Source organism: Pongo abelii, chromosome 16, assembly GCF_028885655.2.
Source record: "Pongo abelii isolate AG06213 chromosome 16, NHGRI_mPonAbe1-v2.0_pri, whole genome shotgun sequence".
Classification (NCBI taxonomy): domain Eukaryota; kingdom Metazoa; phylum Chordata; class Mammalia; order Primates; family Hominidae; genus Pongo; species Pongo abelii.
The window spans coordinates 21,271,894-21,286,338 of NC_072001.2; the positions used below are offsets into that span (position 1 = coordinate 21,271,894).

The following is a 14,445-nucleotide window of genomic DNA, read 5'->3' on the forward strand; positions in this document are numbered from 1 at the left end:
ACACAGGATGTGTGAAATATGGTATGGGAAATAAAATGTAGGCCGGGCACGGTGGCTCACGCCTGTAATCCCAGTACTTTGGGAGGCCGAGGCGGGTGGATCACAAGGTCAGGAGATGGAGACCAACCTGGCTAACACGGTGAAACCACGTCTCTAGTAAAAATATGAAAAATTGGCCGGGCGTGGTGGTGGGCACCTGTAGTCCCAGCTACTCGGAAGGCTGAGGCAGGAGAATGGCGTGAACCCAGGAGGTGGAGCTTGCAGTGAGCAGAGATGGGGCCACTGCACTCCAGCCCCTGCGAGAGAGGGAGACTCCGTCTAAAAATAATAATAATAATAATAGGTTTGGAACAAATGGCGAAGGGTCTTTGTTACTAGGTTACACAATTTGGTCTTCTTGCTACAGACAGTGATTCTAAATTCTTCAGCAGAAGACTGAGATTGGCAGAGATGAGGAGGCCTGGATTATGCTTCTGCTTCTGCTACCTCAGCTGTGTGACGAGTTACTTAACACCTCTGGACCTGGTTCCTCATTGTGGGCCCTTACCACATGTCTTTTTAACTAAGCCTTTGTTAAAATGAAATGTCAAAAATGCTGTGAAAAGTTTAATGGTGTCCATGTACTTCAGTTGGTGTAATTTTTTCAATTTTTTCTTTTCTTTTTTTTTTTTTTTTTTTTTTTTTTGAGACGGAGTGTCACCCTGTCGCCCAAGCTGGAGTGCAGTGGTGCAATCTTGGCTCACTGCAACCTCCACCTCCCGGGTTCAAGCGATTCTCCTGCCTCAGCCTCACCAGTAGCTGGGATTACAGGCACCCGCTCTCACGGCAAATACAAAAAAATCATTTTTGTGTTTTTGTAGAGACGGAGTTTCACCATGTTGTCCAGGTGTGTTTTGTAGAGACGGGGTTTCACCATGTTGACCAGGCTGCTCTCAAAGTCCTGACCTCAGGTGATCCTCCCACCTTGGCCTCCCAAGGTGCTGGGGTTACAGGTGTGAGCCACCGTGCTCGGCCAAGTTGCTGTGATTTTTAAAGTTTGCTAACTTTGGTGATTTTGTTGCCTACTGATAATCATTTTGCAAAGCAGGTCCTAGTTTAGGTTTTCTTTATTAGAATACTAGTCCATTTTTGCCTGTTCTTTAGTTATGTGTTTTCCACATTATTTAAGAAGGTGGAACGATTTCATAATTTTCTTTTATTTGAGATGTATTTTTTTCCACTTTTAACATGCTTTATGTTTAATGAAAGTTCACATTACAAATATTAGTAAAATCAATTGTGAAAATTGAATTTGTTGGCTGGGCGCCACTCCTGTAATCCCAGCACTTTGGGAGGCCGAGATGGGTGGATCATGAAGTGAGGAGTTCCAGACCAGCCTGGCCAACATAGTGAAACCCCGTCTCTACTAAAAATACAAAAAATTAGCTGGGCATGGCAGTACACGTCTGTAATCCCAGCTATTCAGGAGGCTGAGGCAGGAGAATCACTTGAACCTGGGAAGCAGAGGTTGCAGTGAGCTGAGATGGCGCCATCGCACTCCAGCCCGGGTGACAGTGCGAGACTGCGACTCAAAAAACAAAAAAGAGTTTGTTAAAATTTAGAGAGAACAAGCAGAACAAAAAAATTAGCTAGGTGTGGTGGTATGCGCCTGTGGTCCTGTCGATTTGAGTGGCTGAGGTTGGAGATCACTGCAGCCCAGGCATTTGAGACAGCAGTGAGCGATGATCACGTCACTGCACTCCAGCCTGGGAAACAGAGCGAGACACTGTCTCAAAAAAAAAAAAAAAAAAAAAAAAAACCCTTCCCCTCCCACACACAAAGAGAATAAGCAGAAAATCATAAGGGTCTTTAAAAGTGTTTAAAATATCAGTAGGTTATTTTTGGAATTTTTAATTCTCTTAGTTGTGGAGTCCTTGAGGATAGGCCCTTTGATCGTCTTTACAACTTCAGTGCCTGGCAGATAATAGCTGCTCAGTGTTTGTTGAGCAATGGTCACAGTTGGGATTACTCCCCTGAGTCCCTCTAAGTAAATTGGGCAGGTGAACCACATGGAGCTTGTCATCTGTGGTTTGGGAACCTAGTTGAAGTGAAATTTAGAAAGTTTTACTGTTTATCTGTCTTTAATACTGGCCCTGCCTCATGGCTAATTCTTAAGAATAAAAAATGTCTCTGTTGCAGGCTCTCCCGGCTGTGATTGACCTTCAGTTACAGAGAGAGGGAGCAGAGTGGGACCAGGTCTGAGAATAGTGAAGCAACTCATTCCTTTCAGGACATTCCCTCTGATGTCCTATTTTCAAACTGTAAGTCAGAATGAGATCACTTATTTTCTTGGTGGCAGAAGGCTGCTTTATAATTTGAAGGCTTGCAAATTGTATGCTGCTTGTCATCCCCCAGCCCTCCACACATACACCCTGGTACAGTTCCATGCATGAACAAACAGAACAACCAGATCACCTTATTTGGTGATGTGCCTCATTCTAGAAAGGCTTGTAAATCCAATTTGCTACCATAAATGAGTGCCTTTTGTGGGGAAACTACCACAAAAAAACCTAAGTAATTGTTTTTAAGGAACGTAAAGAGTTTACCTTGAAGATAGAATAGTAATTGAGAATTAAATTTAAAAGGCTAAGTAAATAGTGGAAAGAAGAGAAAATGCCTGTGGGCTGAAGTTAATTGCAGAAGTCTTTTTAAGGTGTACCCTGGCTTTGAGTGGAGAGCAGGCTTTGGGTTGCAGGAGGAGGAGGGGAGGGCCTGTCTGAGGGTGTGAGGTTCCTGTGTTGGGAATGAAGAGGGCAGGAGAGGGGTGCCTGGCCAAGGGGACTCTCGAAAGCCATATGCACATGATGGACCCAGCTGGTCAGAAAAGGCCTTCTCTCTGCTTTTTGTGTTTGAAATTTCCCATAACACATAGATTAAAGGGAAAGGGGAAACTAGATTTTAAATAGCATCATGAAGCATTATGTAAAGTAAATGTGGAGAAAATCTCATATGATAGCCAAAGTAAGGTTAGGAATAATTTTCAGTGGCCTTAGGATTAAATGGGTAAAATTCCATTATATGTATTGTTTTAATCACCTCTTCACCTTGTCAGTGGGGGAGGGATTTCCATCCCACAGTACTGACACTGGGCAGACTAGATGGACGGAAGTTTCTTAGTCTTTCGCTCAGGATAGAACAGAGAACCAGGGGCTGCGAGAGGCAGGCTGTGTGGTAACGAGAGTGGCTATGGTTCCTGCAGAAAGACTTTAATAATTGCTTTAAGAATTCCTTGGGCTGGCAGGGCAGTGGGGCCTACTCCTCAGGCATAAGCTGGAACTGTACCTGTGCCTGGTCACTGTGATGAGAATTGTTTGGCATCAGGGGGAGGGAAACTTGCCCTGAGGCCATTAAAACCTCCCAGTTTATATCAGATGTCAAGGCAACATGTAATATTGGGTCTTAATGTTAGACCTTACACCACATGTATGTAACTTGCATTTAGTGAAAGTTAACATTAAGTGTTAGTAAATATTAGTAAATTAAGTAGTTACAAATCAGTTATTTGAAAGATTCATAGTAGAGGTAAAATCTGGTCAGGATGCAGAGTAAACCATGTCTTTGGAGAGGCCTGGCTTCTATAGATTCTCAAGAAAATGTCATCTATTATAGGAACATATTCTGGATCCTAAGAATAGGATATTTCGCTAACTTTGCAATTTCTTCAACTAGTAAGACTTCTCTACCCTAATCCCCACTGCCTCATACTTTTCATTTGTAAAGTATAGATTGCAGAGTGCTGGGTTCATTCCATCCATATTCATTTAACAAATACATACAAATGTCGGTCAGCTTTATGAGGCTTCCATACAACCAGATGCATGAGTTTCAGATGTAGAGTTGGGTGGGTTTTGACAAGTGCACGCAGTTGGGTCACCACCATCAAGACATGGGGTGCTCCCGTCGCTTCCAGGGCCGTCTTTGTACCCTTTTGATCCCCACTTCCTACCTCTAGTTCCTGACAACCTGTGATCTGCTCTCTGTTGTTATTATTTTGCCTTTTCTATAATTTAATATAAACAAAGCCATACAGTGTATGGTGTTTTGTTTCTGGCGTCTTTCACTTAGCAGATGTCTTGAGAACACGCCATGTTGTTGTGTGTATGGGTAATTCATTCCTTCTGTTGCAGATGGACCATGGTTTTGGGCCATTGTGAATAAAGCTGCAATGGACTTTACAAGTCTCTTTTTTTTTTTGAGATGGAGTTTTGTTCTTGTTGCCCAAGGTGGAGTGCAATGGGGCCATCTCAGCTCACTGCAACCTCCGCCTCCTGGGTTCAAGTGATTCTCCTGCCTCAGCCTCCCAAGTAGCTGGGATTACAGGCGCCCACCACCATGCCCAGCTAATTTTTTATTTTTAGTAGAGACAGGGTTTCACCATGTTAGCCAGGCTGGTCTCGAAGTCCTGACCTCAGGTGATCTGCCCTCCTTGGCCTCCCAAAGTGCTGGGATTACAGGTGGGAGCCACCGTGGCCGGCCTGTCATACGAGTCTTTAACAAACACTGTTTTTATATTTCTACTGGATACCATGCTTGGCATCGGGTTCCAACTGAACAAAAAGTCATGGAGGTGTTAGGTGTTGGAATTCTCTCTTCCTTATTTTATAAAGTACCTGGAAGGTGAAACTGGCCTGATGCTGTGATGGTCTAAATTTGGATATTGAATTTCCTTTGCTAATAAGAAAAAACACCAAGAAGAAGGGCATTCCTGTTTGTTCCCGTCCTCCCCAGGGTCTCTGGAGGAGCCTAAGGTGATCTCTGCCTTCTCTGGAAAGCAGGCCAGGAAGCACGTGGTGCACATCGCTTGCGGGAGCACTTACAGCGCGGCCATCACTGCCGAGGGGGAGCTGTACACCTGGGGCCACGGGAACTGCGGCCGGCTGGGCCACGGTATGTCTGCTCTGCATGAGTGGGAGCGTGCAGCAGGAGGTGGCCTCTTACAGGACTTAGTAACCTCTGTCCTATCTGTTTGAAGGCTCCAGTGAAGATGAGGCCACTCCGATGCTGGTAGCTGGGCTTAAATAAGGACTGAAGGTCACCGATGTGGCGTGTGGGAGTGGGGACGCTCAAACCCTGGCTGTCACTGAGAATGGTACGTAGAGCTCTCGCCACCCTGGATAGGCCCTCAAGGACACACATGGCAGCTTCCCTGGAGGAAGAGATGAGGAGTACAGTGGGCCTCATGAGGCCGCCCACCCTGTCATCCAGTGGGTGTAGGGCTCAGTGGCATTGGGGAAGAGGCCCTGGTGGTTACTGGACTTGTTTGCCTGGGGGCTGTCAGCTGGTTAGCAGCTGCCGCCATTCCTGTGTGGGCATTTTATTTATTAAGAATGAGAGTTGAAATGGAATGATTGATACTCTGAATTGTCTCTGGTTAGTAGTATTACATTTCTTAACATTTGGCCACTCTAGATTCCCTGTGGTAAGTCTTTCTGTATTCTATAGTCTGACGTTACGGGATCTACTTGCTTTTAATTTTGGTTTTATGTTTGTGTTCCTAACCAGACAGTGGTGACCCTGGCCAGGAGCGCGGACGTGCTGAGCATCGTGCAGTCGGCTGCCCAGGCCGTGCTGCAGAGCGGCTGTCCGTGCTGCTGCCCACCACGGAGGAGCAGGCCCGGGCACTCTCTGCTCTCCTGCCCTGCGCAGGTGGGCTCGGGGAAGGAACAGGAGAGGGCATGGGTCAGGGTGCTGGGAGGGGATGGCGTTTCACTCCAATTGCCACACACTTTCTATTTCAGTTTCAGGCAATGAAGTGAACCTAAGTCCAGGTCGTCAATTCATGATTGATCTTCTGGTGGGCAGCTTGATGGCTGCTGGAGGGTTGGAGTCAGCCTTACACGCAGCCATTACTGCGGAGATCCAGGTATGGCCTTGGAGGCACACATGACCTGGTGGTGCACTGAGATCGGAAATACACACTCACACATGTGAAGAATAACAGAACACAGTAAAACACTCAACTTTTATCATATCCAAGTATTTTTTAAATTAAAATTATTTTATGTGCTTATTTATTTATTTATTTTTGAGACGGAGTCTCACTCTGTCACCCAGCCTGGAGCGCAGTGGCACCATCTCGGCTCTCCGCAAGGTCCGCCTCCTGGGTTCACGCCATTCTCCTGCCTCAGCCTCCCAAGTAGCTGGGACTACAGGCGCCCATCACCACGCCTGCTTAAGTTTTTGTATTTTTAGTAGAGACGGGATTTCACCATGTTATCCACGATGGTCTCGATCTCTTGACCTTGTGATTGGCCTGCCTCAACCTCCCAAAGTGCTGGGATTACAGGCGTGAGCCACCGCGACTGACCTTATGTGCTAATTTAAAATTTTTTTGAGTTATGATTTAATTGTGATGAAATACTGCAGGTTGTCTGTTTCAGTGAAGTTAACAGGTAACCTGTTCCTCATGTAGACCATTCCCGTCACCCGGAAAGATCCCTGTGCCCTTGGCACTTGCAGCCAGGATACTCCCCTGCCCTGAGATTAGATTCATTTTGCCTGCTCTGAGTGTTGCAGCAATATAACTGTATAGTATGCACTCTTTCCTGTTTTGCCTTGGAGAATGATTTTCAGATTCACTCCACACTGTTATGTGTATTGTGACTTCGTTTTTCTTATTGGGAAGTGTTCTATTTTATAGGTGTAGTACTGTTAATTCATTCCCCTATTGAAGGGCATTTAATTGCTTTTGGTTTTTGTTTTCTTTTTTTTTTTTTTGAGACAAGGACTTGCTCTGTCACCCAGGCTGGATGCAGTGACCTGATGTTGGCTCACTGCAGCCTTGTCCTCCTAGGCTCGAATGATCCTCCCATCTCAGCCTCCTGTGTTGCAGGGACCACAGACATGTTTCCATGCCCAGCTAGTTTTTTGATTTTTTTGTAGACACAAGGTTTCGCTGTATTGCAGAGGCTGGTCTCGAACTCCTGGGCTCAAGTGATCCCCCCACCTTGGCCTCCCAAAGTGTTGGGATTACAAGCGTGAGCCACCATGCCCAGGCTTTCTGGTTTTTGGCCGTGTAGAGCTGCCACGATTGTGCTGTGTACAAGTACTTTAGTGGACATATGTTCTCCCTTTGGGTAAACACTTGGAGTGGAATTTGTTAGGTCCTGGGGTCAGTGTGTGTTCATAGTTTCCCCAAGTGGCTTTGCCATTTACATTTGAACCAGTGTGTGTGAGAATTCCAGCTTTTTCTTGTCCTTACAAAGCAGCTGGATGCTGCGTGTGTGGGGCAGATCACATTGGGTTTTGTGAGAGCCAGTAGCAGGGTTAAAGATTTTAGGGACTTCACAGAAGGAGGTTGGAAAGCATCAGCAGAGGCAGCCTGGACCTTGGATCTGTAAAAAGAAGACACTGTTTGGAACTGCACAACTGAGTTAGGGTTTCCAACAGGGCAGGTGGGGGCCTGTGGGTAGGTGTGTGCGTTAGCCACGGAGGCTGGGATAGCTTGGCATTGGGGTCAGGGCTCAGCCAGCCTGTGTGCCTTCACACCTGCTGATGAGATCACTTGTAAACAATTTCTGTTTATGAATTACAGGATACTGAGGCCAAAAAAGAAGCACAGAAGGAAAAAGAAATTGATGAACAGGAAGCGAATGCCTCAACATTTCATAGAAGCAGGACTCCATTGGATAAAGACCTTATTAATACGGGGATCTGTGAGCCTTCTGGCAAACAGTGTTTGCCTCTGGTTCAGCTCATACAACAGCTTCTTAGGTAAATCGTAGTAGCTGTACTGTATTGTATTTATTTACTTTTTTTGTTTTTTTGAGACAGTTTCACTCTTGTTGCCCAGACTGGAGTGCAATGACGCGATCTTGGCTCACTGCAACCTCCACCTCCCAGGTTCAAGTGATTCTCCTGCCTCAGCCTCTTGAGCCGCTGGGATTACAGGTGTGTGCCACCACGCCTGGCTAATTTTGTAGTTTCAGTAGAGGTGGGGTTTCTTCATGTTGGTCAGCTTGGTCTTGAACTGCTGATCTCAGGTCATCTGCCCACCTTGTCCTCCCAAAGTGTTGGGATTACAGGCCTGAGCCACCATGCCCAGCCTATTTATTTACGTAATAATTTTTTCTTTTATTTTTATTTTTTTTTTTTTGAGACGGAGTCTTGCTGTATTGCCCAGACTGGACTGCAATGTCACGATCTTGGCTCACAGCACCCACCGTCTCCTGGGTTCAAGCAATTCTCCTTCCTCAGCCTCTCGATCTCCTGATCTCGTGATCCACCTGCCTCGGCCTCCCAAAGTGCTAGAATTATAGGCGTGAGCCACTGCACACAGCCTGTGAAAAACTTCTGAGTATCATCATACCCTCCAACTTCTCCTCTCACCTATATTTAAAAGGGTCTGCTCTTTATCCTAACATCTATACTAGGTAATTTTCAGAATATTCCTTCAATCACCAAACACATTTTTGAGATTTTTGTGCTAGATTTCACTATCTTAATATGAAAACCAATCATCACCCATTAAAATACAATACAGGCCAGGCACAGTGGCTAACGCCTGTAATCCCAATACTTTCAGAGGCCAAGGCAGGTGGATCACCTGAGGTCAGGAGTTTGAGAGCATCCTGACCCAATATGGTGAAATCCCATCTCTACTAAAAATACAAAAATCAGCTGTCTCACAGAACATCTCTAGGCTTGTTCATCCTTCATACCTGCTACTTTGTATCCTTTGGCCTCTATGTCCCCAATTCCTCCCGTCCCCTACCTCTCCTGGTAGACAATGTTTTACTCTCTATCCCTGTAGGTTTATTTATTTACATTTTTACATCCCACATATAAATGAGTTTATACAATATTTGATTTTCTGTGTATGCTTTATTTCACTAAGCATGACATCCTCCAGCCTCATCCATCTTGCAGCAAACGGCAAGACCTTGTTTGTTTTCCTGGCTGAATAATATTCCATTGTGTATGTGTGCCACAGACTCTTTATGCATTTATCCATTGATGGACACTTAGATTGTTTCCATATCTTGGCTATTGTGATTAAGGCTGCAATGAACATGAGAATACAGGTATCTTTACAAAGTAATGATTTCATTTCCTTTAGCTGTATGCCCAGAAGAGGGATTGCTGAGTCATATGGTAGTTCTATTTTTAATTTCTGTAGAAATCTTCATACTCTTTTCCAGAATGGCTGTATCAATCTACATTCTCATCCATAGTATGCAAAAGTTCCGATTTCTCCGCACTCTTGCCAATATTTATCTTTTGACTTTTTGATAATGGTCATAAGGGGTGTGAGGGGGTATCTCAGTGGGTTTGATTTGCATTTCCCTAATGATCTGCAATGCGGAACACCTTTCAGATACCCACTTCCTATTTTCATGTCTTCTTTAAAGAAAGGTCTCTTCAAGTTTTTTTTTTAAACATTTTAAAAATTGGGTTGTTTTGAGTTGTATCAATTATTTATATATTTTGGATTTTTTTTGAGACAGGGTCTTGCTCTGTTATGCAGACTGGAGTACAGTGGCACAGTCACAGCTTACTTGACCTTCTGGGCTGAAACACTCTCCCATCTCAGCCTCCCAAGTAGCTGTGACTACAGACGCACACCACCATGCCTGGCTAATTTTTAAATGCTGTGTTGAGACGGTCTCACTATGTTGCCAGGCCTGGACTCAAACTCCTGGGCTCAAGTGATCCTCCCACCTCAGCTTCTGAAAGTGCTGGGATTAAGGAGTGAGCCACTGCACCTGGCTAAATGTTGGATATTTCCTCCTAATTGGCTGAGTGCAGTGGCTCACACTTGTAATCCCAGCACTTTGGGAGGCCGAGGCGCTTGGATCACTTGCGGTCAGGCGTTGGAGACAAGCCTGGCTAATATGGTGAAACCCCATAATGGAGTTTTGGTTTCTTTAACTGGGAAATGAGGATCATGACCATCCCTGCCAAGCAGGAGAGGCGATGGGCTGATGTGTATTGTGAGTCCCAAGATGGTGAAACCCCGTTTCTACTAAAAATACAAAAATTAGCCAGGCATGGTGGTGGGCATCTATAATCCCAGCTAGTTGGGAGGCTGAGGCAGGAGAATTGCTTGAACCTGGGAGGTGGAGGTTGCAGTGAGCCGAGATTGCACCATTGTACTCCAGCCTAGGCAACAGAGCAAGACTTCATCTCAAAAAAAAAAAAAAATTCACTTCAATAAATGGTGAGACCAGCTTTGCAAAGATGATAACGGTGAGAGAAGTCTAGCATGGCTGACTCCATCTTTCTTCCAGTCTCACGGGCCTGCTGTCTTTGTTCATTCCTGGGCATAGGCCAAATCAACCATGGGAGAAGTTTAGTTCATAGTCTAACGTTGCCATTTCCAGTCCTCGGTGGTCCCTTCTTTCCACTCCACGCTTAGTTATCAATTTGTTACTCTGCTTTAAAATGTATGTATTTTTTTTGTAATCCCAGCTACTCGGGAGACTGAGGCAGGAGAATCGCTTGAACCTGGGAGCTGGAGGTTGCAGTGAGCCAAGATCGCGCCATTGCACTCCAGCCTGGGCAACAGAATGAAACTCTGTCTCAAAATACTGGTTTTTTTTTACTATGTCTAATGATGTTCTATAGAAGAAAGAGATGTAGCATGTGGTCACGCTGCTGTCTTGACAGTGGAATTTTTGTTGTTGCTGTTTTCTGTTTTGAGACGGAGTCTTGCTTGTGTGGCCTAGGCTGGAGTGCGGTGGCGCCTTCTTGGCTCACTGCAACTTCCACCCGGGTTCAAGTGATTCTCCCACCTCAGTCTCCTGAGTACCTGGGATTACAGGTGCACGCCAGCACGCCCGGCTAATTTTTGAATTTTTAGTAGAGATGAGGTTTCACCATGTTGGTCAGGCTGGTCTCGAACTCCTGACCTCGTGATCCACCCGCCTCAGTCTCCCAAAGTGCTGGGATTATAGGCATGAGCCACATTTTTAGTAGAGATGGGGTATCACTGTGTTGGCCAGGCTGCTCTGGAACTCCTGACCTCAAGTGATCCTCTCACCTCGGCCTCCCAAAGTGCTAGGATTACAGATGTGAGCTACCACACCTAGCCGTATTTTGTATTTTTAGTAGAGATGGGGTTTTGCTGTGTAGGCCAGGCTGGTCTTGATCTCCTGGGTGCAAGTGATCCTCCCACATTGACCTCTCAAAGTGCTGGGATTACAGGCGTGAGCCACCACACCTGGCCAATGGGACGTCTCGCTTCCCTTCTCTCCAGCATTCCATAAGCAATGTGTCTGGGCAGTATGTGTTCGATTTTCTCTGTGTCTACTTTGAACTGTACAGTAGTGAAAGGAAGAGTAGACAACTTTGAAGCTGATGTGGTGTGGTCTTGGAGCTGGTGGTGCTAATTACTCTTGGTTGTTTTCATACCCTCCAGTGACTTCATCCTGCTTTTGCTGTTGTAAAATGTTGTAATTTATGCTCCTGAGAATAACTCTTCAGGTGTACTTAGGGTTCTTGTCTGCTTCCTGGTGACTGTCGAAGCTTTTCATCTTGAAGAAGGGAGATGAGCAGTGTTCCAGTGTACTGAGTTTAAAATTAAGAATGTTGCATTTTTTTAACGTGTAAAATTTATAGCCAGATGTAGGGTAGGGGTGGCCTACTTTCTCTAAAGGGCCAGATAGTAAATATTTTAAGGTCTCAATGGACCCTATGGTCTCTGTCATAGCCATGGGACCTTGCAGCTGTAGTGCCAAAGTAGCCACAGACAATACTGCGTCAGCGGGCAGGGGACGTTCATTCTGTAAAGTTGATTTATGGACACAAAAGATGAAGTCCTCAGAATGTTTGCAAGTCACAAAACGCTGTTTTTCTTTTGATTATTTTTCAATTATTAAAAAATATAAAATACAGTGGCCGGGCGTGGTGGCTCACACCTGTAATCCCAGCACTTTTAGAGGCCAAGGCAGGCGGATCACCTGAGGTCAGGAGTTCGAGACCAGCCTGGCCAACATGCTGAAACCCCATCTCCACTCAAAACAAAAAATTAGCCGGCCATGGTGATGCACGCCTGTAATCCCAGCTCCTCGGAGGCTGAGGCACGAGAATCACTTGAACCTGGGAGAATCGCTTGAACCTGGAAGGCACAGGTTGTGGTGAGCCAAGACTGTCTCAAAAGAACAACAAAAGTAAAATACTTTCTCTGCTTTCAGACCATACACAAAGAGGCTGTGGGCTGGGTTTGGCCCCTGGGCTGTGGTTTGTGACCACACACACACACACACACACACACACACACACACACGTAGGGCAGAGTGTGGCATTTAGAGCCAGCACCTGTGTTCTCACCTGAGCTATGTTTCTGGCTGGGTTCTACTCTGTATTCTGTGATCCGAGGTGTCTACCTTGGTAAACTGGAGACAACAAAGCCTGCCTCCTTCAAGGTTGTTTGTAAAGATTTAAAAGGGTAATGTATTGTTGTTAGGCCAGAGGCTTTGCATAGTACATGTTGGGTTATTTTCACTTTTTTTTTTTTTTTTTTTTTTTTTTTTGAGATAGAGTCTTGCTTTGTTGTATAGGCTGGAGTCCAGTGGCAAGATGCCAGCTCACTGCAACCTCTGACTCCCAGGTTCAAGCAATTCTCCTGCCTCAGCCTCTCGAACTGCTGGGATTACAGGTGGCTGCCACCATGCCAGGCCAATTTTGATATTTTTAGTAGAGATCAGGTTTCACCATGTTGGCCAGGCCGGTCTCAAACTCCTGACCTCAAGTGATCCGCCCACCTCGGCCTCCCAACGTGGTGGAATTACAGGCGTGAGCCACTGCATCTGGCCCATTTTCACTTTCCATTAGCTGCTTTTTTCCCCCATTCATTTCCTACCTTCCTGTGTATGATTTCTGAATTAAATGTATTTCATGTCTTAACCTTCTGAATTGTTTGTTCTCTCATTTTCCATGTTGTTAAGGAAAATAAGAGGCTAAGTGAGACTTATTAAATGTGCATGTAGTTTCTCAGATCAAGATAAATGCTCACCTGTTGCAGAACGGGACTCTGCTCTTGCTTCACCCAGGATGCGTTTCCTAGTTCCTTCCTAGAGTGGGGCCACACCCTACTCCAGCCCTCCAGACCCAGCTCCCTGCTCTGACATGATTCCACCAGACTATTCCAGCTGTCCTCCCTGGACCTAGGTATTTTCCTTTTTTTTTTTTTTTTTTTCTGAAATGCAGTCTCACTCGGTGGTCCAGGCTGGAGTGCAATGGCGTGATCTCAGCTCACTGCAACCTCCGCCTTCCAGGTTCAAGCCATTCTCATGCCTCAGCCTCCCAAGTACCTGGGATTACAGGCATGTGCCACCAAGCCTGAGTAATTTTTGTGTTTTTAGTAGAGACAGGGTTTCACCATGTTGGCCAGGCTGGTCTCAAACTCCTGACCTTGTGAATTGCCCACCTCAGCCTCCCAAAGTGCTGGGATTACAGGTGTGAGCCACCACACCCAGCCAACATTTTTTTAACTAAAAAACTTATATGAAATTTATTTTATTGTGGTATGTAGTTCAGTAAATTTTGACTTCTATAGATTCACGTAACCCCCATCATCATCAGGATGGAGAAGTTTCATCACCCTAAAAGCTCTCTTGTGCTGCTCCTTTTTATCACGTGTTCCCTGGCCTCGTATCCTGGCAACCACTGATCTGTTCTCCATCAGTATAGAGTATTCTTTTTGAGAATGTAATGTGAGTGGAACCATATTTTAAGTAACGTTTTGAAACCATCTTCATTTACTCCCAGTTATATGTTTGAGGTTTATCTGCTGTTCTGTGTATTGATAGTTCTTTTTATTGCTGAATAGTATCTCGTCATGTGCATGTACAACATGGTGTTTATCCATTCTGCTACTGTGGGACCTTGTGGTTGTTTCCATTTTTCTTTCCCAATTGTAATCCTGCTGTGAGCATTTCTGTACAGATTTTGTGTGAATATAGTTTCCATTTCCCTAGGATAAAGACCTAGTAGTGTGAAAGTTGGGTCATGTGCTGAACTGTTTTCCAAAGTGGCTGTTTTAGTTTGCCTTCCCGCTGGCAATCTGTCACGTTTCTGTTGCTCTGTGTCTTTGTTAGCACTTGGTGTTCTCAGTGTTTTTTAGTTGAGCCATTCTAACAAGTCTAGTGGGATCTCGTTGTGGTTTTAATTGCACTTCCATAATGGCTAACGATGCTGAATATCATGTTCTTCCTTGCCACTCTTGTATCCTCTGTGAAGTTTCTGTTCAGATCTTTTGCACAGAAAAACTTGTATCATGGAACCAGTAAAATAACCAAGGAGAGGTTGATTAAAGTTCTGTTTATAACCCTAGAAGATTCCTGCCCTAGGGATATGGGATGGCTGAACATAGGACGCCGACACTGGACAGATGAAATAGCAGTTTATTAGTCACACATGCTCACAGCCCTGGGGGTGGGGGACACCACATGCCATTCAGTTAAC

General features: G+C 45.2%; 1 protein-coding gene across 18 annotated transcripts in view; it reads left to right on the forward strand.

Annotated features, from left to right (window-relative positions):
• Nucleotides 1–14,445, forward strand: part of LOC112131910 (histone-lysine N-methyltransferase, H3 lysine-36 specific-like) — an 85,834-nt gene that overhangs the window by 58,523 nt on the left and 12,866 nt on the right. For 9 of the 18 annotated variants that reach the window (XR_010137352.1, XR_010137353.1, XR_010137347.1 and 6 more), the window contains 6 exons: nucleotides 2,179–2,300; nucleotides 4,768–4,926; nucleotides 5,012–5,128; nucleotides 5,542–5,685; nucleotides 5,778–5,902; nucleotides 7,574–7,752. The gene's annotated coding sequence lies outside the window, so the exon portion shown is untranslated. Of the gene's footprint in view, nucleotides 1–2,178; nucleotides 2,301–4,767; nucleotides 4,927–5,011; nucleotides 5,129–5,541; nucleotides 5,686–5,777; nucleotides 5,903–7,573; nucleotides 7,753–7,831; nucleotides 7,930–14,445 lie in introns of all 18 variants that reach the window. The other 9 variants (XR_010137340.1, XR_010137342.1, XR_010137349.1 and 6 more) reach the window with 4 other exon arrangements.